The sequence below is a fragment of the Rhinatrema bivittatum genome, chromosome 8 (assembly GCF_901001135.1).
Source record: "Rhinatrema bivittatum chromosome 8, aRhiBiv1.1, whole genome shotgun sequence".
NCBI lineage: Eukaryota > Metazoa > Chordata > Amphibia > Gymnophiona > Rhinatrematidae > Rhinatrema > Rhinatrema bivittatum.
Window position 1 is genome coordinate 240,426,415 of NC_042622.1, and position 24,320 is coordinate 240,450,734.

Sequence of the window (24,320 nt, forward strand, 5' to 3'; positions counted from 1 at the left end):
TAGAGTGAAAGCTAGGTTTGGTCAACATCTGGATATGCTAATGTGAAGAGCCAGGTTTTGAGCCCTTTTTTAAATTTAGCCAGGTTAGGTTCTAGACGGAGGGCCGTGGGCAGGGTGTTCCATAGGGAAGGGCTGGCAATGGAGAAAGCCCTTTCTCTGGTTGAAGTGTGGTGAGCAGTTTTTAGGGAGGGGGTGTTTAGAGTTCCAGCAAGGTTGGATCTGGAGGGGCGGGTTGATGATCGGAAAAGTGGTGCATTCTCGAGCCAAGTGTGATTTTGATTGTACAATAGATTGTGGAGAATGGTGAGTGTTTTGTATTTTATGCGGGAGGCTATAGGTAACCAGTGGAGGTCTTTTAGGATAGGGGTAATGTGATCAGATTTACGTGTGTTTGTGAGAATTCTGGCCATGGCATTCTGTAATAATTGGAGGGGTTTGATAGTAGAGAGAGGGAGGCCCAGAAATAAAGAATTGCAATAGTCCAATTTAGTTAAGATAGTTGCCTGTAGGACTATGTGGAGGTCTTGGGTATATAGCAGGGGTTTAAGTTTCTTTAGGATGTGCAATTTGAAAAAGCCTGTTTTTATGGTATTGTGGATGTGAGATTTGAAATTTAGATGTTGGTCAAGATAGACATCGAGATCTCTCACATTGCAGATGAATGCGTTGGGAGGAGGGTTGGTGTTGCTTAAGGCAGGGAGCGAGCGAGCTGGGGGACTGGAGATTGTGAGGAGCTCCGTTTTAGTTACATTTAAAGCGAGATGTAGGTTTGAGAGGAGGGTGTTGATTGAAGTAAGGCAGGAATCCCAAAATTGTAATGTTTTGGGGAGGGATTCTCGAAGCGGGATGAGAATTTGAACGTCGTCAGTGTACATGAAGAACTTTAGGCCAAGATCAGAGAGGAGATAGCAGAGGGGAAGGAGATAGATATTGAAGAGCGTGGAAGAGAGGGAGGAACCCTGCGGCATGCCCTGTGTGAGGGGAATGTGGGAAGATTCGCAGTTGGCTATTTTTACGGTGTAATTTCTATTGTTGAGATAGGACCAGAACCATTGCAACCCAGAACCAGTGACACCGATTTCAGCAAGGCGGGTGAGGAGTATGGTATGATTGACGGTGTCAAAGGCAGCAGATATGTCAAGTAGGGCTAGTATGTATGATTGACCGTGGTCCAATCCCTTGAGTATAGTGTCAGAAAGGGTAAGAAGGAAGCCTTCAGTGTTACGGGCTTTACGAAAACCAAATTGAGCCGGGTGAAGGGTGTTGTGCTCTTCAAGGAATTCGGTGAGCTGGATATTGACTATTTTCTCCATTATTTTTGCTATGAAAGGCAAGTTAGAAATAGGGCGATAATTAGCTGGGATACTGGGGTCAAGTGAATGAGCCTATTACTCATTCACTCCGAATGCAAAAAGATAAATGTGCGTCTCAGACACACATTTATCACTCAGATATTAATGCCTGCCTGGAACAGGCGTTAATAGCTGAGCGCATTGAAAAGAAGTACAGAAAAGCAGAAAAAAACTGCTTTTCTGTACTTCTTTTTTAAAGTAAAAAAAATAAAAAATAAAATAAAATAACTCAGCAGACCGCTGTCTGTGTGGGTGCCCGAGAGTCAGGGCTTTGCAAACAAAGGGGCCGATGCAATTATGTGTGCTGAAAGCGGGTGCTGACTTTTCAGCGCCCGCGTTTTTAACGCACGCATGGCACCCGCAAGGGGGGCGCCATGCAATATGGAAATTAGGGGGTTGTGCTAGGAAGGAGGCGCTAGGATCGCTTGCGCGACCTTAGCGCCTCCTTCCTAACGTGACCCGCCGCGGCTGCCGGTTATGAAGACCGATGCCGGTAAACTCGGCCTCGGTTTTCATAACCAGCCGTCTGCCAGTAATGAAAATGGCCGCCAATAAACTCAGCGGCCGTTTTCATTACTGGCAGACAATCAGGTTATGAAAACTGACGCTGATTTTACCGGCGTCAGTCTTCATAACCGGCAGCCGCGGCGGGTCGCGTTAGGAAGGAGGCGCAAAGGTCGCGCAAGCGATCCTAGCGCGACCCCCTAATTTCCATATTGCATGGCGCCCCCCTTGCGGGTGCCATGCGTGCGTTAAAAATGCGGGCGCTGAAAAGTCAGCACCCGCTTTCAGCACACATAATTGCATCGGCCCCTTTGTTTGCAAAGCCCTGACTCTCGGGCACCCACACAGACAAACCAGACAACCCAAGCAACACCGGGTACGCTTTGCTAATAAGCTGTCTGAAAAGCCCTGTTTCTCAGGCTCCCACACACAGGCAGAGGTTGTTGGAGTCATTTTCTGTTACTTTTGCTGAGTATGGATTCAGAGTTTTCACCCAGACTCAGACCAGTTTGAAGGCCACAGGCCAACCTCTGAGCAACTCCTAGTTACTGTTTTGCACTGTGAAATGTTTCTGAACAGGCAAGAGTCTGTTATTTTAGTTATTCCAGTAGGTCTATGATGAGAAAGCTAGCAATTAAAGCCTGAGAGAGAATGAAGGCCACACAGCTGCACCTGAGACTTGATAAGAAATCAGAGGGAGGGAACGCCACTGCTTTCACAAGCATTTTTTTAGTGTATAAGGAGAGACAGCGAGAGGGAAAGAGCTCTGGATGTGATGGTATAGGCTGATCCTTTGGAAACATGTAAGCTTTTTATATCTATGTAGCAATTGTTATTATCTACCATTACTTCTTCTGTGTAATCTGATTTTATTTGTTCCATCCTCCTATTGCTCAAATAAACGCTTTCTTAAGTACCTGGAACCGTGATGTACTGAATCAAAGTTTGTGTGTGGCTCTTTGTGTTGGGAATTAGCTCCTGGGTTCAAGTCCCCAACTGTAATCCCAGTAATTGTGTGTGTTTATATGGGATAAGCTCCCCGGGTAGCCCCCAGTGTAAACCTCAGTAAGATCAGGTCAGAATACCAGTGTGCACGGTCTGAACCCGTAACACAGGTAGACTCACACACACATACATGCAGACACATACATAGACTCACACACACATACATGCAGACAGGCTCTCCCACAACACATACACACACATAGGCTTCCCCAAACACTCATATACACACACAAAGGCTCCCACACACTCACAGGGCGTCCTCTTCAGGCACCTCAAGACCCCTTCTTTAGCCGCTGCGGCAGGGGTTGGTGGCAGCCCTCTCTTTCTTTGGCCACTGCGGCAGCCTCCTTCAGGACTTCTGGTGTCAGGCAGCCCCGACTGCGTGAGCCTAAGAGTTGTAAGTGGGTGGGCAATGGCGATTCTGAACTGATTAAAAGACAGGGAACAGGGAGTAAGACTAACTGGTCAGTTCTCTCAATAAAGGACAGTAAATAGTGCAGTGCCCCAGGATCTGTACTGGAACCAGTACGTTTTAATCTTCTTCTGTAACTATTGCTATTTAGCCCTCTCTAGAGTTGGGTGATAAGTGATGTCTAGTATAGTATTTACAGGTACATTTTAAAAGCGTTGCTCATGCAGAAACGGCCCCATACACGAGTATGTGGGCCGTGGTGAGCAATGCATGTACATACCCAAGCACGCATCAAGAACAAGGGAGCAAAAAAGGGGCAGGGCATGGGCATTCCTGGGCGGAGCCAAGAGTTATGCACATAACTATATATCTACCACTGTAAGAGGGGCACTTTCAGCTCAGGGTGGGTTTGAATCATAAGACCCTTATCCAAATCTTTTTTTTAAACCCAGTTATAATAACTGCTGTAACCATATCCTCTGGCAATAAATTCCAGAGCTTAATTATGCGTTGAATGCAAACTAATTTTCTCCAATTTGTTTTAAATGAGCTACTTGCTAACTTCATGGAGTGCTCCCCTAGTCCCATTGTCTGAGAGAGTAAATAACCAATTTACATTTACCTGATTCAAGTCCATCATTCGTCCCCCCCGGCCAGGGTGCAAGGGTCTGTCCCGCACCAATGTAACACCGCAACCCCTCCAAACCCACCCTAAGTTGAAAGTATCCCCTTTCAGTGGTAGATATTGTGCCATATTGTGTCTCTTACAGCGCATGTCTTGCTCTCGTAAGGCCATGAAAAAGCTGGTTTTCCCCTCGATCACGTGTGGAAGAGATATTTTAAATGGTGTGCGCACGATATAAAATTGCAGCTTATCTCTGCTTGCATTCTGATATGGGCATACATGCATTCTTTTTTTTTTTTTGTAATTGAAATTTTATTGATCCACTCAATAAAAGATACAGAGCAACAGGCTAACTGAAAGGTGCAAAGGTAACAAAATGACATTCAAACCATCTCTGCATTTTACAGAACAATACAATGTAAACATAAACCTGGGCACGAGTTTTATTTTCTCAATGTATACCCCCCTTACCTCCCCCACCCCCTCGGTTATCTGAACGTAATCCAGCACATGAATATTACTAAAAGGATATTACATATCACCGCAGTAATAACCCTCAATGCAGAGGTGCGACACAAACTAATCCCACCTCACCCAAACCCGCACGTTGTGTACAGGAGGTAAAAAATATCCAGAAAATGTCCAGAGCTTGGCATAGCTAATAATACTAACTAGAAGAAGGGAGCCGTGAGTCCCAGGTTTAGGTAGTAACTAGTGCACTGGAGACCTTTATGCCCCTACTCCGGCATGAGAGGGACCATCAGAACTGGGCATAAATTCAGATTTCCATCTTGGGTAAGGCGACCAAATTTCCCTAGGATGTGCTAACCTGTCATTGCGGATTGCCGTGAGTTTACTCATATGGTATCCCCTGTCTATTCTTGACTGTACGGTCCCTATGGTTGGGACCCCCGGCTTGCGCCACCACAAAGCTATTTCACATTTAACGGAGGAAACTACTTGTTGGGTCCAGCATTGCACAGGGCTGGTTTCTTGGTCCGGAAAGATATTAAGCAAACAGATTTTTGGGTCCCTAGGGATTCGGAGGTGCGATACTAAGAAGATAAAGTCAAGAACGGCTTCCCAGAGTTGAGCAATACTCAACAGTGATGGAAGCAAGTTCCCATAGCGCCACAACCCTTCCAGTAAAGATTACTGCCTCCCCCACCAAACGTGCTCAATCTGTCAGGGGTGAGGTACCATCTGTATAGTACTTTATATGCATCTGCTGGCAATAAGGAAAGATTGATCCCCGTCACTGTCTTCAATGGTCTGCCCAATATCTCGTTCCCATGCGATTTGAAAGGTCAGCTTGCCTTGAGGGACCCCTTTAATGAGAGCCATCATTTTGGAAATGGGTTTGGAGATCTTGTCTGCATGCGAACAGTAGTTCTGAAATAGGGATTTACCCTGTTTTAGTGTCCTCCTAATTTGGGCTGAGGAGAAAAAATGAAGGACTTGATTGTAGACAAATAAATCCTTGTCTGACAGGTGATGTGTGTGTGTTGCAAATCACGGAAAAGTAGAAGGTTCTGGCCATTTCATAAATGCTCCCAGGTGAATAAATCTCTCCCCTGCCATAGCCTGATCAAGCCTGAATGCTCGCCTGGAGTAAAGGATTTATCATAGAGGAATGACTCTAGATAACAGGCGGTTTTATCGCCACCCAGCTTAGACCGCCATTTCCCCCACACAGTTAAGATCAGACAGGAGAAGGGGTACAAGCCTGCAACATCTATCCTTCCCCTTTGCCAGGCCCTGACATGGAGGGGGGGGGGGGGGGGGTCACCCGCGCCTACAGAGGTTATTCTGGCCCAGGGTTCCAGGACTCCTCGGACTTGCCATCAAATAAGTGCACTAAGCTGGGATGCACTAAAATACCAAGCCAAACGAGGTACCTGGAGGTCCCCGCGCCCCCCCCCCCCTCTGACTTATTTATTTATTTATTTATTTATTTGTGGTTTTTTTATATATCGAACTTCGTAGAGAAACATCAGATCGGTTTACAGTAAAACTTCAAAATCAGCAACAATAGCTTTACATAGAACTTATAAGTAAACAGTGATTAACAGCTATAAAATTAGTAACGAGGCTTAATATCGAAACTTGGATAGAAGTTATTGGAAAATAGGAAAACATTGAGAGAGTTATTGTGGGCAAGAGCAAGAAGGAAGGATAGTGGGGAGGAAGGGGGGGAGGGAAGGGAAATAAGAGTTGCATAGGTTGCTTGGATTTATTTACAATATGTACATTTGTGTGGTTATATAAATAGTAACATAAAAGGTGAATTTACCAGATAGTTGCGACTGTGAAGGGTAAGCATCATATGTGAGCCTAAAAATTAGACGTGAGGGATCAGTTGGGAGTAGGGAAGTGGGAATGAGATGCGTTGAGGGATGGAGGAGAGGGAATAAGGGAGGGGGAGTTATGAGGGTCTGTGGGTGGGCTAAGAGGAGGTGAGAATGGAAAAACATTGTGTGGGAGGGGTGAGGATAGGGTCAGTAATAAGGATAGTGTTGTGAGGCAGTATGAGTATATTTTGTGATGAGCACTATGAGAATGCCTTAGTAAATAGCCATGTTTTGAGTTTTCGTTTAAATATTTTATGGCAGACCTCTTGGTGTAGATCTACTGGCATAGTGTTCCAAAGGGTTGGCTCGGATACTGAGAGTAGACGAGCTCTGGTGGAGGCCAGTTTAGTGGTTTTGTGCGAGAGGGTTTGCATGGTTGCATGGTATTGATGTCTTGAAGGTCTCTTGGCTTGGTGGAATTTAAGTGAACCATTAAGTCAGTGCATTTCAGGATTGTAAAGAGCTTTATGAATAAGAGAGAGGGATTTGTACTGAATGCGTGAAATTATAGGGAGCCAGTGAAGGTTCTTGAGTACAGGTGTTATATGATCGGTTCTGCGTGTATTTGTTAGAATTCGAGCGGTGGTGTTTTGGAGAATTTGTAAGGGTTGAGTGACGTTTTTAGGTAATCCTAGGAGGAGGGAGTTGCAGTAATCAAGTTTGGATAGAATCGTTGCTTGAAGTACGGTGCGAAAGTCAGGAGGGTGTAGTAGAGGTTTCAATTTTTTGAGGGTTTGGAGTTTGAAGAAACCATCTCTTAGGGTATTATTGATGAACTTCTTTAGATTGAAGTGATTGTCAATGATGACCCCTAAGTTCTGGCTTGTTGGGAAAGCTGTAAAGAGAAGGGTTGGGGAGATGGGAGCATGATGGGATGATTTGGAGGAGTGATTAGCATGATTTCAGTTTTAGAGGTGTTAAGGGATAGATGAATAGAGTTTAGTAGCTTGTTGATTGATAGAAGCGTGGAGTTCCAGATTTTGATGGCATTCGGGAGATTGTCTGATATAGGGATAAGTATCTGTACATCATCTGCGTAGATGAAGTGGGGCAGCTTGAGACTGGAGAGGAGATGACAGAGGGGTAGGAAGTAAATATTAAAAAGGGTGGGCGATAGGGTTGAGCCTTGCGGGACTCCTTGGTTGAGTGGAATTGCTTTGGATTCATGGTTTCCTAATTTAATTTTGAAATTGCGATTACTGAGGTATGATTGGAACCAGCTTAAGGCGGATCCAGATATTCCAATCTCAATGAGGCGTTGCAGAAGAATGGTATCAAAGGCAGCAGAGATGTCTAGAAAGGTGAGAAGGAATGATTGCCCTTTGTCAAGACCTTTTAATAGATAGTCAGAGAGGGAGAGAAGGAGGGTCTCAGTACTGTGAAATTTCCTGAAGCCGAACTGAGAGGGGTAGAGGATTTGATTGTCTTCGAGATATTCGGAAAGCTGTTTATTGATAGTTTTTTCTAGAAGTTTAGAGATGAATGGGAGGTTTGAAATGGGGCGGTAGTTGGAAAGGTCAGAGGGATCAAGCTTCAGTTTCTTCATAATAGGCTTGACAATAGCTTGCTTGAGGGAGTCTGGTACGTGGCCAGAGTTGATTGATGAGTTTATGATATTGGCTATGGGTTTAGCAATGAGTTTAGGAATAGCTAAGAGGAGTTTGGTAGGGATCGTGTCAGAGGGGTGGGAGGAAGGCCTGGCCTTTTTGAGAAAAGATTCTACTTCGATGGCAGTGGTGCAATCAAGGGTGGACATTCCCTTAATAGGGTTTCTAGGGAGCAACTGGTGTGCATCTGGGTGGGGTGGTGTGGGGTATGTGGTGGTAGGGAATTGAGTTAGCAGTTTGCTGATTTTATTATGAAGAATGTGGCAAGCTCTTCGCATTTCGTTTTCGCCACATCTTCATGTATGTCGGGGGGTGCAGATTTGATGAGGGTGGAGACATAGTCAAATAGAGCCTTAGGATTAAATTGGAATTGATGTATTTTGGATGTATAGTAATCTCTTTTTGTTTTGTTTAGTTTATCACTGTATGTATGTAGAGAGGATTTGAACTGTGCCTGTAGTGGTGTGGATGGATTGCTACGCCAGTTCTTTTCTAATTTTCTAAGATGTTGCTTGAGGTTTCTCAATTCTTGTGTATACCAAGGTTTTTTGTTATTGTTCAGTGGGGGGATATTCTTAGTTTGCAATGGGCAAACAGAGTTAGCGATTGTGGTTGTAATGCTCTGCCAGGATGAAAGAGCAGTGTCTGCGTTTGTGAGATCAAGGTCATTTAGTTTATTGGAGATAGCTGCAATAAGGTCATCACTACTGCAGATTTTCTGGTAGTGAATGGTTTTGTTTGTGTGAGGGAGGCAAGGTGGTTCCATTATAGAGCAAGTGGCTCTAATGAGGTAATGGTCTGACCAAGGGATGGGAGTGCAGGTTGGTACGTTTGTTTGAATGAGGGAGATGAAGGATAAGAGGTCAAGGGTATGTCCGGCCTTGTGGGCAGGGCAATTTATGGACTGTGTGAAGCCAAGGGCAGTTAGGGAATCAAGTAATAAATCACAAGAGGATGTGCGAGGTAAGGCGTCAACATGTATGTTGAAATCGCCTAGGATGATAGCAGACTTATCCTGGTATAAGGTGGATCGGGCCAGCCGGGGTGGCTTGCGCCTCCAGATAAACCAAAAACGTTTGCACTGCCATAGGGATAGTAAGGCGTCTGGAACTAATACTGGCAAAGTCTGAAAAAAATAGCATAAGCGGGGTAGGATATTCATTTTAACTATAGCTATTCTCCCAAACCAGGAGAAATCTCCTCGATCCCAGCGGTCCAGGTCTTTTTGAATGCTAGTGAAAAGCGGGCCATAGTTCAGGCGAAATAGCTCATGGTCCTCAGGGCCAATCTTAACACCCAGATATTTAACCCATTCTTTCGCAATGCAAAACAGCAGTGTAGCCTTGATAGTTTCGAAATTGTCTGGTGGCATCGATATAATAAGGAGTTCTGACTTATCTTCATTTACTTTAAAACCAGAGACTTTGCCATAGGCTCACATCTCCTGCAGCAAGAGCTGGAGTGAGGTATCTGGGGTAGTCACTGTGAAGAGGAGATCGTTTGCAAACTGTTAGTATTCCAGCAGTATATGTAGACCCAATAGGTAGAATGAAAGCCTTACCTGGATCTGCCAAGAAGACAGTAATCCTGCACACAGTAATGGACAGTCCCGGTCACCAGGATGGACGACAAACAAGATGGATCCAAATACAGTCCGAACCCGTCAGGGCCGGCGGCAAGCAGGGCAATCCAGAGACAATCTGAGTTCAGGGCAGGCAACAGGCAAGGCACATCCAGGAACAGACCGGGTCCAAATGAGAAAGCAATCACCAAGCGAAGCACCAGTACAAGTAAGCCTGTAGCCGAGGCAAAGGCTTATGTGGAGGTGTCTGTTTAAGTACTGGTTTTTTCCCACGCTAGACACAGAGAGTGCCGGGAGGAACGCTGACATAAGGGGCGGAGCCCAGTCGAGCCAGCCCATGCGGTGCGCCACGGTACGTGGCCCTGTCGGATGCGGCCCCAATCCTGTCGGACACTCGAGGACAAGATGGAGGTATGGGTTCCTCTTCTAACACAAACATGGACAGTTTGTAAGTGGAAGACCCAACCAGTAACCCTTGAATTGAGGGATTAGATCTCACTAGGGCCGCAAACGGTTCCAAGGATAACGTAAACAGAAGGGGTGAAAGCGGACAACCCTGTCAGGTTCCCCGCTTCACTGAGTGTACTCTCCATTAATTTTTAGGTATCCCCTAGGGTTTTCATATAGGCATTGGACTCATCTAATATAAGTACTTCCCAAGTTGAATTTTCCCCGGACTTTATTTATTTATTTATTGGTTTTTATATACCGCCACTCATCAGAGATATCGCGTCGGTGTACAGAGAACAGAAACATACGCCGGAGCATTATACATGGAACAAGAACAATAGTTGAAGTCTTATACAATGCAACTAATAAAAACAGAGCTATAACTTAAAACATATTTATAAGGTAACATATAACGCTTAGATTAGTGGAAAAAGGTGGGGAGGCTGGGAGGGAAAAAAAATATAAGTTGGAGGAGAAAAGCAAAGAAAAACGTTGAAACTTGGAGAAGGTATATGAGCGGGGAAAAAACATGAATAGAAAGGTGTAGCGATTACATTAAGAATGGAGAGAAAGGCATAGCTAGGGGGGGCATATCGATTACATAAAGGGTTAACTGGGGTGCAAGGGTAGCAAGGAAGAGCGTGAGAGAGTGGCATATTATAATAAAATATTTATTATGAGGGGGAGGGGGAGGGGAGGGAGGTAGAATGTATTTATTTATTTATTTATGTGTTTTTATATACTGTTGTTTGGAACTGGCCTTCACAATGGTTTACAGGTGAAACAACAATATATATTGGGGCTGATTTTAAAACCTGCGCACAGGCGCAGATTTGTTTGCGTAACCCGGCGCGAACAAATCTACGCCCAATTTTATAACATGCCGAGGCCGCTTGGAGGAAACTTTCCTTCCGCGCCCCCCCACACCTTCCCCTCCCTTCCCCTACCTAACCCGCCCCCCAGCCCTACCTAGAACCCCCCTTACCTTTGTTGAAGAAGTTATGTGCGCCAGCCAACGCCCGGCCCGTGATCCCAGGCACAGCGGCAAATGGCCGCTGTGCCTGGAGGCTCAGGCCACGCCCTACCAATGCCCCGCCCCGAACCTCCCACGCCCCGCCCCTTTTTGCAAGCCCTGGGACATACGTGCGTCCAGGGGCTTGCGCTCGCTGCCGAGCCTATGCAAGATAGGCTCGGCGCGCGCAGGGGGAGGCAGGGGGAGGTTTTCGGGGGTTGTGCGCGTATATTACGCACACAACCCTTTGAAAATCTACCCCATAACGTTTAACATGTGCATCGAACGAACATATATATGATTACAATTTGTGATCTATATAGTGGTTTACAGTTATGAGGTAAAGGGAGATTACAAAGGGTTGAATTGGTAATAATATGAATAACAGGTAGCAGATGGAATAATGTTCATTGATGAACTATATACAATGTAGGTTTGATGTATTCAGCGGATTGGTGGGTTGTGCGTGAGTTGGGTGGTAACTGTGCTCATTTATCTTATCCAATGCCATCTCTGTAGACTTGTTGGAATAGCCAAGTTTTGAGGAGATTTCTGAAAACTTTTGTATCACTCTGGAGTCTGAGGTTTTCAGGGAGTTTATTCCAGAGGGTCGGGCCTGCCATTGAGAATGCTCTTTCACGTACTGTAGTGAGTTTGGCTGCTGTAACTGTTGGAATTTCTAGTAATGCTTTGTTTTCCGATCTCGTGTTTCGCCATGGTATGTGTGTGTGTATTACGTCGTTTAGCCATTTGATTTCTTTCCCATATATAGTTTTGTGTAGCATGGACAGTGCTTTGAATTCAATCCGTTGGTCAATGGGGAGCCAGTGCAGTGATTTTAAGACAGGTGTGATGTGGTCTGATCTTTTGTTACCAGCAAGGACTCTGGCTGCCGCATTTTGTAGGACTTGGAGTGGTCGTGTAGTTGATTTGGGTAGGCCTAACATCAAAGAGTTACAATAGTCCAGGCTTGTCAAGATTAGGGATTGTAGGATGGTTCTGAAGTCGTTATGATTTAGCAGTGGTTTTAGTCATTTTAGTATTAGTAGTTTGTAGAAGCCTTCTTTGATCTTTGCAGATATGTGATTTTTGAGGTTTAGTTCTGTGTCTATCCAGATTCCAAGGTCCTTCACTTTGTCACTGGGTATGTTGGTATTTTCAATTTGAATGGTGTTGTTTGTGTTTGTTATGGTAGTTTTTCTTTGGAGGAGTATGCATTCTGTTTTGTTCATGTTGAGGCAGAGTTTCAATTGGCTTAGGAGATTTTTTATTTGTTAAGGTATGAGGCTGTGAGGTTGAATGTGTTCTTGATTGTGTCTGTTATTGTATGTCATTGGCATAGATAAAGTAAATGATGCCGAGACTAGATAGGAGTTAGCATAGTGGGAGAAGATAGATGTTAAATAGTGTTGCTGATAGTGCTGATCCTTGTGGCACTCCGGTTTCTAGTGGTGTTAATTCAGATTTGGAATTATTATTCTTAACTTGGAATGATCTGTTGTGGAGAAAGAATATGAACCAGTTTAGTATTGTCTCAGCAAGGCCAATTTCCGTAAGTCTGTATATTAGGCATTTATGGTTGACTGTGTCAAAGGCCGCCGATAGGTCAAGTAGTATGAGTAAGTAGCTCTGGCCATTATTGAAGCCTCTTATGACTGTATCGGCAAGGTTGAGAAATAATGTCTCTGTGCTATAGTGTTTCCGGAAGCCGTGTTGAGCTGGGTAAATTATGTTATTCTGTTCAAGATGTTCATTGAGTTGTTTTAGCACTGCTTTTTCGGTTAGTTTGGCGATGAGGGATAAATTAGATACGAGCCTGTAATTATTAGGATCGGTAGGATCTAAGTTCTTTTTTTTTAGTATGGGTTTTGTTATAGCGGTTTTCAGGCTGTCTGGTAGAGCTCCTTCTTCTAATGATTTGTTTATGATGTTGGTGATTACTGGTGTGAAGATATGGGATATTTCTTTAAGGGTGTGTATTGGTATTTTATCTAGGTCATAGTTTGCGGGGTTTAGGGATTTAATCAGTCTTTCTGTTTCTGTTGTTGATACATATTCGAAGATGGTCCATGGGGTAATGTCCTTCCTGTCTAGGGTTGTGTTTTGAAGTGGATTTTTGTTCCTGGTGTCGGTTATTTTCTGGATTTTGTTTTTGAAGAATTTGGCTAGGTCTTGGCATAGATTCTTATTTGTGTGGGTGGTTGTTGGATTCGAATCTGCGATGAGGTTACTCACAATGTTGAAAAAGATCTTCGGGTTGTGAGTGAAGTTTTGTATTGTTTTGCTGTAATATTCTCTTTTGGTTGTGTTAATCAGGTTTTTGTAGTAAGCTAAGTAGTTGAGGTAGTTTGTTAAATTTAGGATGGATTTATTCTTGCGCCAGGCCTTTTCTTTTTTTCTAAGGGTTTTTTTTGTTTCTATCAGTTGTTTGTTGTACCACGGGTTGGCGTTTTTTATTTTTGATTTGTTAACAATTTTAGTTCTTTCAGGGTTGATAGTGTTTGCAGTTTGTTCTGTGATTTGTAGCCAGGATTGAGTTGCGCTATTAATATTTTCAAAGTTTATGTTTATTAATTGTTGTGTAAATTCCTGTTGTAGCAGTTCCAGAGGAAAAGGTGGTCTAAAGTTGAAGCAGAATTTGTTAGTGTCTGTTGATTTGATTTTTGTGTGTAGTGCACACAAAGTGTAGTATGTAGTGGTCAGACCATGGAAATGGGGAGCAGGATACAGGACAATTATTCAGGAATTTTTCGTTCGTGAAGATCAAATCTAGTGTGTGGCCTGCTTTGTGGGTTGGGTCTTTAACATTTTGTGAGAAATTGAGGGCAGTTAGTGCATCGAGGAGTGTTTGGGATGAGTGTGATAAAGGTGTCTTGTCAGTGTGGAGATTGAAGTCTCCTAGGATTATTATGGGTTTTTTATGGTTAAGGTTGTACATGAAGAATTCTATCAGAGGTGATATATTTCGATCAGAAGGCCAGGAGGGCAGTAAACTAGGCAGATCTGAAATTTGGGGGATTCAAATAGAGCTATTTCATATTGGGGTGGGAGTGTGTGAGGTATTAGCTTCATTGCAAAGTTTTTTTGATGATTAACATTAATCCTCCTCCCCTGCATTTTGTTCTGGGTATAGAGAAGAGGTCATATAGGTTGTTTGCAATTTGACTTGTTATGACATGGTTGGGTTTTTTTAGCCAAGTTTTTGTAACGGCTATAAAGTCCGGTGGTTGTTCCTGTAGGATGTCTGAGATTAACATTAATTTTTTTGTTATTGACTGTGCGTTGATGAGTATGAATACAAGGGGCCGGATTTTAAAAGCCCTGCGCCGGCGCACCTATTTTGCATAGGCCGCCGGCGCGCGCAGAGCCCCGGGACACGAGTAAGTCCCGGGGCTTCGTAAAAGGGGCGGGGAGGGGACGGGGAGTGGGCATGTCTGGGGGCATGTCCGGGGTCAGGGGCGGTTCGGGGTGGGACCGGGGGCGTGGCGCCGGCCCGGGGGCGTAGTTGAGGCCTCCGAACCAGCCCCCGGGTCGGGTGATGGCACGCCAGCAGCCCGCTGGCGTGCGATTTACACCTGCTTTCGGCAGATGGAAATCTGGCAACAAAGGTAGGGGAGGGTTTAGATAGGGCCGGGGGGGGGGGGGGGGGGTGGGTTAGGTAGGGGAAGGGAGGGGAAGGTGTGGGAGGGTGGAAAAAAGTTCCCTCCGAGGCCGCTCCGATTTCGGAGCGACCTTGGAGGGAACAGGCAGCGCGTGCCGACCCCGGATTTTATAAGATACGCGCGGCTACGCACGTATCTTATAAAATCCAGCGTACTTTTGTTCATGCCTGGTGCGCGAACAAAAGTACACGCTTGCGCAAATTTATAAAATCTATCCCAAGGAGAATCATGTTTTTTTAATGTGTCTTTGGTGGGTATGTTTATTGGGGTATCTCGGGATGCGGTTTAAATGTTGAGGGTGTTGTCTTTTGCAGGTTAGGGTGAAGTATGGTGTGAAATCCTGTTTGCATCTTGAGTGTTGTTGTTCGGTTGATGATGGTTTAAGGCGCTCAAAGTTGCTGCTCAAAGGGGTGCTGTAAGGGGTGCAGTTTACATCCTCTTACCTGGCGCCCTCGATGACGTTCTTGGTGGGGCGGTCCTCGGGGTGGGCCTTAATCGTGGTCGGCAGCTGCGGGGCTTGTCTGGAGCCTCCACTGACCCCAGTGGGTCGTCGCCGATCGCGGTGGGGCAGGAGGGACAAGCCAGCGGTGAAGAGAGCTTCTCACGGTAAGGGGCGCAGTAAGCATCCACTCCCAAAATCACCAAGGGTATGTTCTCCTGCTTCGCCCTCCAAATGAGTTCTAACACTCTTCGCACATTGTCTGAAGCCAATCAGCCAGGGACGAACCCTGACTGATCTTCATGGATCAGAAGGGGAGCTACTTTTCCCAATCTGGTTGCTAGTATCTTGGCCAGGAGTTTCAGATTGCTGTTAATCAGGGATATGGGACGCTACAACCCGCAGAGTGGGTTGTATATTCTCTTAGCCAAGATAGTAATACCAGCTAGGTTAGCTTCGGGAGATATAGAGCCCTCAGACCTCAAAGCATTAATCATCTCAAGTAATGGAGGAATCACGCAGCCTGAAAGGATTTAGCTGTGAAGCCATCGAGGCCTAGGGATTTTCCTAACTTCAGGCCTTGAATCACCTGGTAGAGTTCATTGTGAGTTATTTCAGCATTTAAAAACTCACACGCTTCATCTGGGAGAGATGGTAGTTCTACTCTTTGTAAAAAATCATCTATAATTGAATCACCTCCCAGATCATCTGAGGAATACAATTCTTCATAGAAGCGGGTGAATTGAGTGCGGATCTCACCGGCTTCATATAACATCCTCCCTGTGAAATCCTTTATTTTAGTGATAAGGGATTTAAGCTTTCTAGGTAGCATGCGTCCTGCTTTATTGCCAAATTCAAAGTGTTTCTGATGTAGCAAGTCAAGATGGAATGCTATTTTCTCTAAGTCAAGGGCTTGCATATCTCTTTTGGAAGACTGAAGTTCATCTAACTTTTTAGGATCTAGGGATCGTTTAAGACTTAAAGCTAGTTTAGCAATATGCTGCATAAGGTGTAGGCATTTGGCATTCCTCTCTTTTTTTAAGGAAGCTAGCCCGGGCTATTAGTTTCCCCCTGGCTACTGCTTTTAAGCAGTCCCATACTGTTCTGGGGGCTACTTCCCCTGTGTAATTCAGTCGCAGATACTCCTGGATATCACCAGACAAGGATTCCACAAAGGTTTTAACATTTAATAAGCTATCATTTAGGCGCCAATGATGACTACCAAGGAGTCTGGTGGGTAACCTAATTTCTAACCAGATGGAAGCGTGGACTGACCAAGTGTTAAGGCCTATGTCCGACTCAATTACCAATTCTGAAATATCCTTATCAATTAAATACATATCAATATGAGAGTAGAATTGATGAGAGTTAGAAAAGAAGGTATAATTACGCTGGGTGGGGGTTCTGTAAGCACCAAATGTCAACCAATCCCCTTTCGTTAATTAAGGTTTTTAAAGCCTGTCTGTGGATCTGACCTCTCCCACCTGTGAAACCCGAGTTGTCTAGGTAAGGGTACCTAGTGAGATTAAAATCGCCACCAATTATTACTTTATCCTCTGCCCAGGACTCCAGCAGGGTGGAGATGTGGCAGAAGAAGGATTGCTGATTAGTGTTAGGACCGTATAGTGTAAGAAGTGTAAACAGGGTATTGTCAATTAAAACTTTAAAGAATTTGGCTAGGTCTTGGCATGATCCCTTTGGGTGTCTCTAACATCTATTACAAGACAATTAGAAAATAAGATTCCCACTCCACCATACTTCCGATGAATGGATGCATGGCATGATCCCTTTGGGTGTCTCTAACATCTATTACAAGACAATTAGAAAATAAGATTCCCACTCCACCATACTTCCGATGAATGGATGCAGAGGTCAAAAATTGCTGAGGAAAAGATCTGTCCCAAAGAAGGCGTTCTGCCCATTTTAATAAGTGGGTCTCCTGGCAAAAGATAATGCTTTCCTGCCCCCTTTTCGCCACCTGAAAAAGTAGTTTCCTTTTTGTTGGGGAATTTAGGTCCTTCACATTTATAGAGATTTATGCGTAGCCCAGCCATCTAGTGTCAGTAAAACATATATATCAACTATCCCTGTTGGTCATCACCCTAGAGTAAACTGAGAAGCATTCTTCTACACACCCTTGCTGATCCAGAAATAATGCCCAGCTATACACCTGCAATAACCGAGTCCCCCCCCCCCCCCCAATTTTGCCCACTCCCCTCCCCCCATAGTCCCCTGACCATCAGCCCATGTCCCTCTGTAATGGGCCCACTCCTCCTGGAGGTATGAAGTCATCGGTGTTTCTGGCCCCCTCCTCCAAGGACTCCCCCTGACCATGATGTGCTTATAAAATAAAAGTAATGCAATCTCGCCCCCAACTCGAACTGAAAACAGAGAAGTCAGGCATATAGCAATGTCATAATAAAGTCATCAGACTAATGCCAGCCATGACCTCACTCACTATAAAAGAAAAAGGAGAATGTTGTGCCTGGTCACACAGGGTGGTCATAAAGCTGAAGAGATCCGCTGGAATGTCATCGCAGGCCTCTGCCTCCCTTCTCGATGCGTTGCCATCTGGGTGTGTCGCTTCGGGATCTGGTATTGGTGCGCAATTCGGAGGCATCCCCTGTCATCGCAAGAGGCATGCCAGTAGCTTGCAAAATGTCCGTCACTTCCCCTGTAGTAGATACCCAGCGATGGAGAAGCTCAATCTAAACAGGAATAGCTATCGATATTTGATGTTATTGGTCTGAAGAATGACAGTGACTTCGCGTAGTCCTCTCCGTTTGCGGGTGGTGGTCGGGGCTAAGTCTTGAAAAATCTCCACTTTATGGTTCTCCCATTGTATAGAACCAAGTTTATGTGACTGCGAGGTGATATCTTCTTTTTGGGAAAAGCTGTGAAAATAGGCTATGATGTCCCTGGGCCTATTGGAACGATTTGCCCCCAGTGCGCGATGAGCTCGATCTAGTTTAATCATTGCCGCTGCCACTGACGTGGATTCAGAGCTGAGAATTTGGGCGCATATACTGCCAACCACTTGTTTGCAATTACTAAATTCCTAGGATTCAGGTATTCCCCGAAACCTGAGATTGGCTCTCCTGGACCTGTTCTCCAGATCTTCAAGCCTGTTCATGAGATCGTTGTTGGCCTGTGTAAGTTTGTCCTGGGCAGGTTTGCAGCTTGAACTTTCTGAGGCCTGATCTTCCAAGTGAACCTCCATGTCTGCCACTCTGTGCCCCAGTGCTGTGACATCCTTCTGTAACTCGGCCATGACCCCCTTGTAGTTCTTTTTTTAGCCCATCCATATCACCGCGGAGTTCCAAAAACCAGTGGAAGAAACCAGTGCGGCTCGGCGGGGTTTCCCCAGCCCCGGCGGTGCTGATCTCGCTCACCTCTGCAGCTGCATGTGCGGCCTGCCCTGCGCCGTCCGAGCCAGCCTCCAGTTGCGCCACAGCTGCGGTGAAAGAGAACCTCTGCAAGCCCGTTTTTTTGTTGGGCTGCCATTCTGACAGTGTTGGCAGCCTCCCGCAATGTGTTGTGTTTTTTTTTATCGGGAACCATCGCGGAATTATCTGATGGGGGCAGATTATTCTCGGTTGGGTCAGGATCTCCTGACTCTGGCGGCCATTGCTGGTGGTGACGTCACTTCCTCCCATGCGCCATGCATTCTTTTTAAAATTAGCCAGTTAGTATTTATAAACCGCCCATACCAAAGCCATAGGCAGTGTACAAAAAAAAGAAACGTACATAAGTAAAAGCATATGAAAGACTAAATACACACAAAAAACAACTGTCAAGCCAACAGTAGGATTTATTCCAGAGATAAGCCAGTGTTTCCCAACCCTCTCCTGGAAGCACACCTAACCAGTCGGGTTTCCAGGTTTGCCACAATGAATATGCATGAAATAGATTTGCATACCCTGGGTCTCCAGCATATGTAAATCTATATCATGCATATTCATAATGAATATCTTGAAAACCTGACTGGTTAGCTGCACCTCCAGGAAAGAGTTGGGAAACACTGGTCTAAGCCAAGTCTATCACAATGTGTATCAGGCAGATATAGTACAGTGCGCTCCAGTGGAGCGTACTGCTAACCCGCATTTGGACGCGCGTTTTGGCGCGCTAGCTTTACCCCTTATTCAGTAAGGAGTAATAGCGCGTCAAAAACGCGCGGCCAACCCCCCGAGACTAATAGCGCCCGCAACATGCAAATTCATGTTGATGGCCCTATTAGTCATTCCCGCGTGATACAGAAAGTAAAACGTGCAGCCAAGCCGCACGTTTTACTTTCAAAAATTAGCGCCTACCCAAAGGTAGGTGCTGATTTCTGCCGGCACTGGGAAAGTGCACAGAAAAGCAGTAAAAACTGCTTTTCTGTGCACCCTCCGACTTAATATCATGGAGATATTAAGTCGGAGGTCCCGAAAGTTAAAAAAAAGTTAAAAAAAAAAAACATTTGAAATCGGCCTGCAGCTTGAAAACCGGATGCTCAATTTTGCTGGCGTCCGGTTTCAGAACCCATGGCTGTCAGCGGGCTCGAGAACCGACGCCGGCAAAATTGATCGTCGGCTGTCAAACCCACTGACAGCCGCCGCTTCTGTCCAAAAAGAGGCGCTAGGGATGCGCTAGTGTCCCTAGCGCCTCTTTTTACCGCCGCCCCTAATTTAAATATTTTAGTTTACTGAATCGCGCGCACAGGACACTGGCCTGTGTGCGTGCCGGGAGAGCGGGCGCTCACCCACTTTCCCGCAAACTTTACTGTATCGGCCTGTAAGTGAGATGAAAAAGATGGGTTTCAGCATCCTTGTACATTACTTTGTGCAGCCTGTCATGTACAACTCATAGGGGAGCAAGTTCCACAAATTCGGGGCGGCTACAGAAAAAGCTTGCGCTCTAGTTTCCACAACCCAGGCTTGTCGTGCTGTGGGGACTTCTCATAGGCCTCTTTGCAAAGAACGTTGGATTTTAAATCTGGAGGAGGGCGTTCACCCAGGGGCAGGGGTCAAATGCCAACAATGTATGCACAAGCACGGCAACCTTATCTATGACTCTTGACTGAATCAGGAGGTAATATAGGTCACAAATCATGATATGGTTTCAATGCAGTGGCAATGTAGCTTATGGATAGGTTCTCTGTTAATGATTTAACACAATAAAACAAGATGGTTCGTTTCCACGTTTGTTTGATTTTTATATTTATAGCTGTTTATGGACCAGACAAGCTAAGCACCACCAGGCAGTTTTCACTCCTCATAAATGTATTACGGTAAGACAGTGCAACAGAAAAGAGATGTCCCTCAACTTGTTTCTTGATCCTTATTTCTAGGCGGCTTCCCTGTGAAATCTGCCATTAATACAGCCTGAAGGTTGCTACTCATCATCCTTACCTTTGAAATATTGCACAAAACATGGAGGAAATATTTATTTTAAGGGACTGGCAGAATCAAACTTTGTCTATGGCCAGGGGCATAACAAATAGCAGCAGAGGCAACAGGAGGAGGAGAAGGAAGGAGTGCCAGGAACCTCCCAGAGATCAGAGACCTTTCCAAAGTCCCAAATTGGTAATGAGCTGAAAACAAACGCAGTCATTCTGCTAATGTCATTTACAGACGCAAATTGCTAATCAGATTTTGGAGCCCAGCTGGGCTTCCCTGACAGTGCTGTCACCAAAGGCACTTCAGAGATATGTGTAAGGGAAAGCATATCAGTGGGATATAGGCATAGTTTGGGAGGCGGGCATGTGAGGGCAGTGCCCCTCATATTCTCCAGGTGATTATGATGCCCCCCTCCCTACCCCTTGTTCATCCCCCCCCCCCAAAGGTGGCACAGTAGAAGCCTGAGGAACAGCCTAAGCACAATCAGTTCAGGGAAGGCTGGTGGATCAGGCAAGTCCAAAACTGAGAGATGGTGATGCATGGGGAGGGGGGGGGGGGGTCTCCCTGCTTAACAAACGCCTGCAATGGGGGACCCTAACACTGAGATATAGTAATGCGCTGCATTGTATGTGTACAGGAAGGGGTTAGGGTGAAGACTGGAACTTCTACTAACAACAGAACCTTCTACTAACAACAGAACCTTCTACTAACAACAGAACCTTCATCTGCTAGTGGTAAGTTGGACTTGCTGAGAAAGAATGAGTAAAATCTTTAAAAAAAATAATTTATTGTAAGGGTTAAAAGTTTGCATGAGAAGTGGGCGTTGTTTAAAAATACCATTTTGGAAGCCCAGATAAAATGTATTCTTTGCATTAAAAATGGTAGAAGGAATTCCAAATGACTGCCAGTGTGGTATAATGGTGAGGTAAAGAAGGCAGTTAAAGCTAAAAGGGCATCATTCAAAAAAATTGAAAGCAGACCCAAATGAAGAAAACAGGCAAGAACATAATCACTGGCAAGTTAGATGTAAAACAGTAGTTAAACAGGCCAAGACAGACTTTGAGAAAAAGCTTGCCAATGAGGCAAAAACTAATAATAAAAACTGTTTCAAGTTCATTCAAAGCAAAAAGCCTGTGAGGGAGTCAGTTCAGCTGCTAGATAATGTTACACTCTCTCTGTTCAGGGATCATCGCTCAAGAGGTAATACAGGATGGCAGGATGGGAAAAAGGGCGGTCTTCTGCCTAGCTAGCCTCCTTCCCTGCAGATTGGGCCTTTGGGTGCTAAGGGTCAGTAGGGCTCCAGTGCTGCGGCAGTACATGAGGAATCTGAACAGGCTGGATCAGGCGAAGCTGAGGACAGTCTGGGCAGGTCTGGAACAAGATTTGGTCTAGGAGCACAGGACAAGGTCTGGGACAGGACGCAACATCACCAGACTAGGACAGGGCTGAACTGAGACAGGACAGGACTGGAATAAGACTAGATACAACAAGGGCTGAGCAAAGCAACAAAGAACACAGAACGAATACACCTGAAGGCAGCTAGGCAGAAGGCCCATAGGTCACTAGCTAGCAGAATAAGGCCAGATAGGCCACAAGACAGACAAGGCAAGGAGCAGAAGGACCAGAGGCCAAAAGGCAGGCAAGTCAAGGAGCAGAAGACCTGGAGGCTACAAGGCAAGGCTAGAGAACAAGTAATGAGAAGGCTCAGAGGTCACAAGGCAAGACAAAGTGCTAGAAGATCCAGAAGACACAAGACAAGACAAAGAGCGAAGAATACAGAAGCCAGGACAAGGAGCCAAAGATAATTCCATGAACCAACAAGGTAGCTATGAGGGCTGGATTACATAGGGCAGAGACCTGGGCATGGCGAAAACAGAGAGGAGAAACTTGGCCAGCCTGGAGACAGGGGCGGTTCTATCATGAGGCAACCACCTCAGGCGGCAACATTTTGGGAGCAGCAAAACTTGCCACGAGATAAGAACCCACCAGATTCAGAACCCACAGCCTGGAAGAGCCCCAAGGTTGACATGCAGCAAGTTCACTCCTTCCGTGGGCCTGCAGAGGACCCTCAGAGCGGTGCAGCTCAATGCCGTGCCCACAGAGGAACCTTGCAAGGCGCAGTTCGATAACAGCCCCATGGGGTTTCCCACCCCTCACGAGCCCCCAGAAGAGCGCGGCCCCAAAATATATTTTTTTTAAGTTTAAATGTGCCTTTTTTTTGGTGGGGGGGTTGCAAGTTCAGCCCCAAATGGCCTCGGCAACTCAGGTGGGAGGAAGGCGCAGGACAGGCTGCAATGTTTTTGGGGGTTTTTTAAAAATGAAACCTAACTTACGGGTCGATACAGTAAGGCCGCGGTAAAAACAGTGCGGCAGTGTCAGGCGCACCCTTCCTCCCCGCACCCACAGTTCTCTAGACCTAGCGCCTGATACATTCAAACAGGAATTCGGTTAAGTCTAAAGTTATACAGCCACAGGAGGCCGCAGCTGCTTCTGAGAAAGTCTAAAGTTATGCGGCTAACTTAGCCAGATATACCTGATATTCGGCTAAATTAGCCACATAACGAGATCCCTTCCTGGAACACCCCCCAAAATGCCCCTTTTATAACCAGCTAAATTATAGCCAGATAACAACATATCCAGCTATAATTTAGCCGGATAAGAGGCTCAATGTGCAGTATAATTCCATTTAGACAGATAACGTGTGAGTTATCCGTCTAAATGGCTTTTGAATATCTACCCCAAAATTGATAAACTAAAGAGTAACAAATCACTGGGGCCAGATGGCATCCACCCCAGAGTTCTAAAAGAACTAAAATATGAAATCACTAATCTGTTACTAGTAATCTGTAACCTATCATTTAGAACAAACAGGCATGATTTCTGAAGAAGGTGGCCAATGTAACTCTGATTTTTAAAAAGGGCTGCAGAGATGATCTGCGAAACTATAGACCGGTGAACTTGACATCAGTGCCAGGAAAAATCCAATCTTAAAAACAAAATCACTGGCTATATAGATAGGCTCAATGGAGAATAGTCAACAAGGTTTTAGCAAGGGGAAGTTGTTTTAGAATATTTTTGAAGGTGTAAATAAACATGTAGATCAGGGGTTGCCAACTCAGGTCCTCGAGAGCCACAAATAGGCCAGGTTTTAGGATATCCATAATGAATTTGCATGAGATACATTTGCATGCACTGCCAGCATTGTATGCAGATTTATCTCATGCCTCTTCATTGTGTATATCCTGAAAACCTGGCCTGTTTCTGGCTCTTGAGGACTGGAGTTGGTGACCTCTGGGGTAAATAAAGGTGAGCTGGTTGATATAGTGTATTTGACTTTTCAGATGGCATTTGACAAATTCTCCCATGACAGTCTTCTCAGGAAATGTAAAAGTCATGGGATCAGAGGCAGTGTCTTGTTGTGGATTTGTAACTCGTAAAAAGGCTGGAAACGGTAAGAATAGTCAGTCTTCCAAATGGATACCGTCATTAGTGGAGTACCACAGGAATTGGTACTGGGATCTGTGCTGTTAACATATTCATACATGATCTGGAAAAGGGAACAACAAGTGGGGTGACCAAATTTGCAGATGATACAAAATGTTTCAAAATTGTTAAAATAGCAGTGGATTGCAAGGAACTGCAGAAGGACCCTTGTGAGACTGGGGCAATTGAATGGCAGATGAAATTTAATGTGGAAAAGTGCAAAGTGATGCACATAGGGGGGAAAATAATCCCAACTGCAGGTACACAATGCTGGTTTCCATATTGGGAGTAACCACCCAGGAAAAAGACTTTGTAGACAATACGTTGAAATGCTCTGCTCAATGTGCAGTGGCAGTGATAAAAGCAAATAGAATGTGAGGAATGATCCGAAAAGGAATGGAGATAAAAACAGAAAAGATCAGATTGCCTCTGTATCAAACCACAGGACTACTGCATCT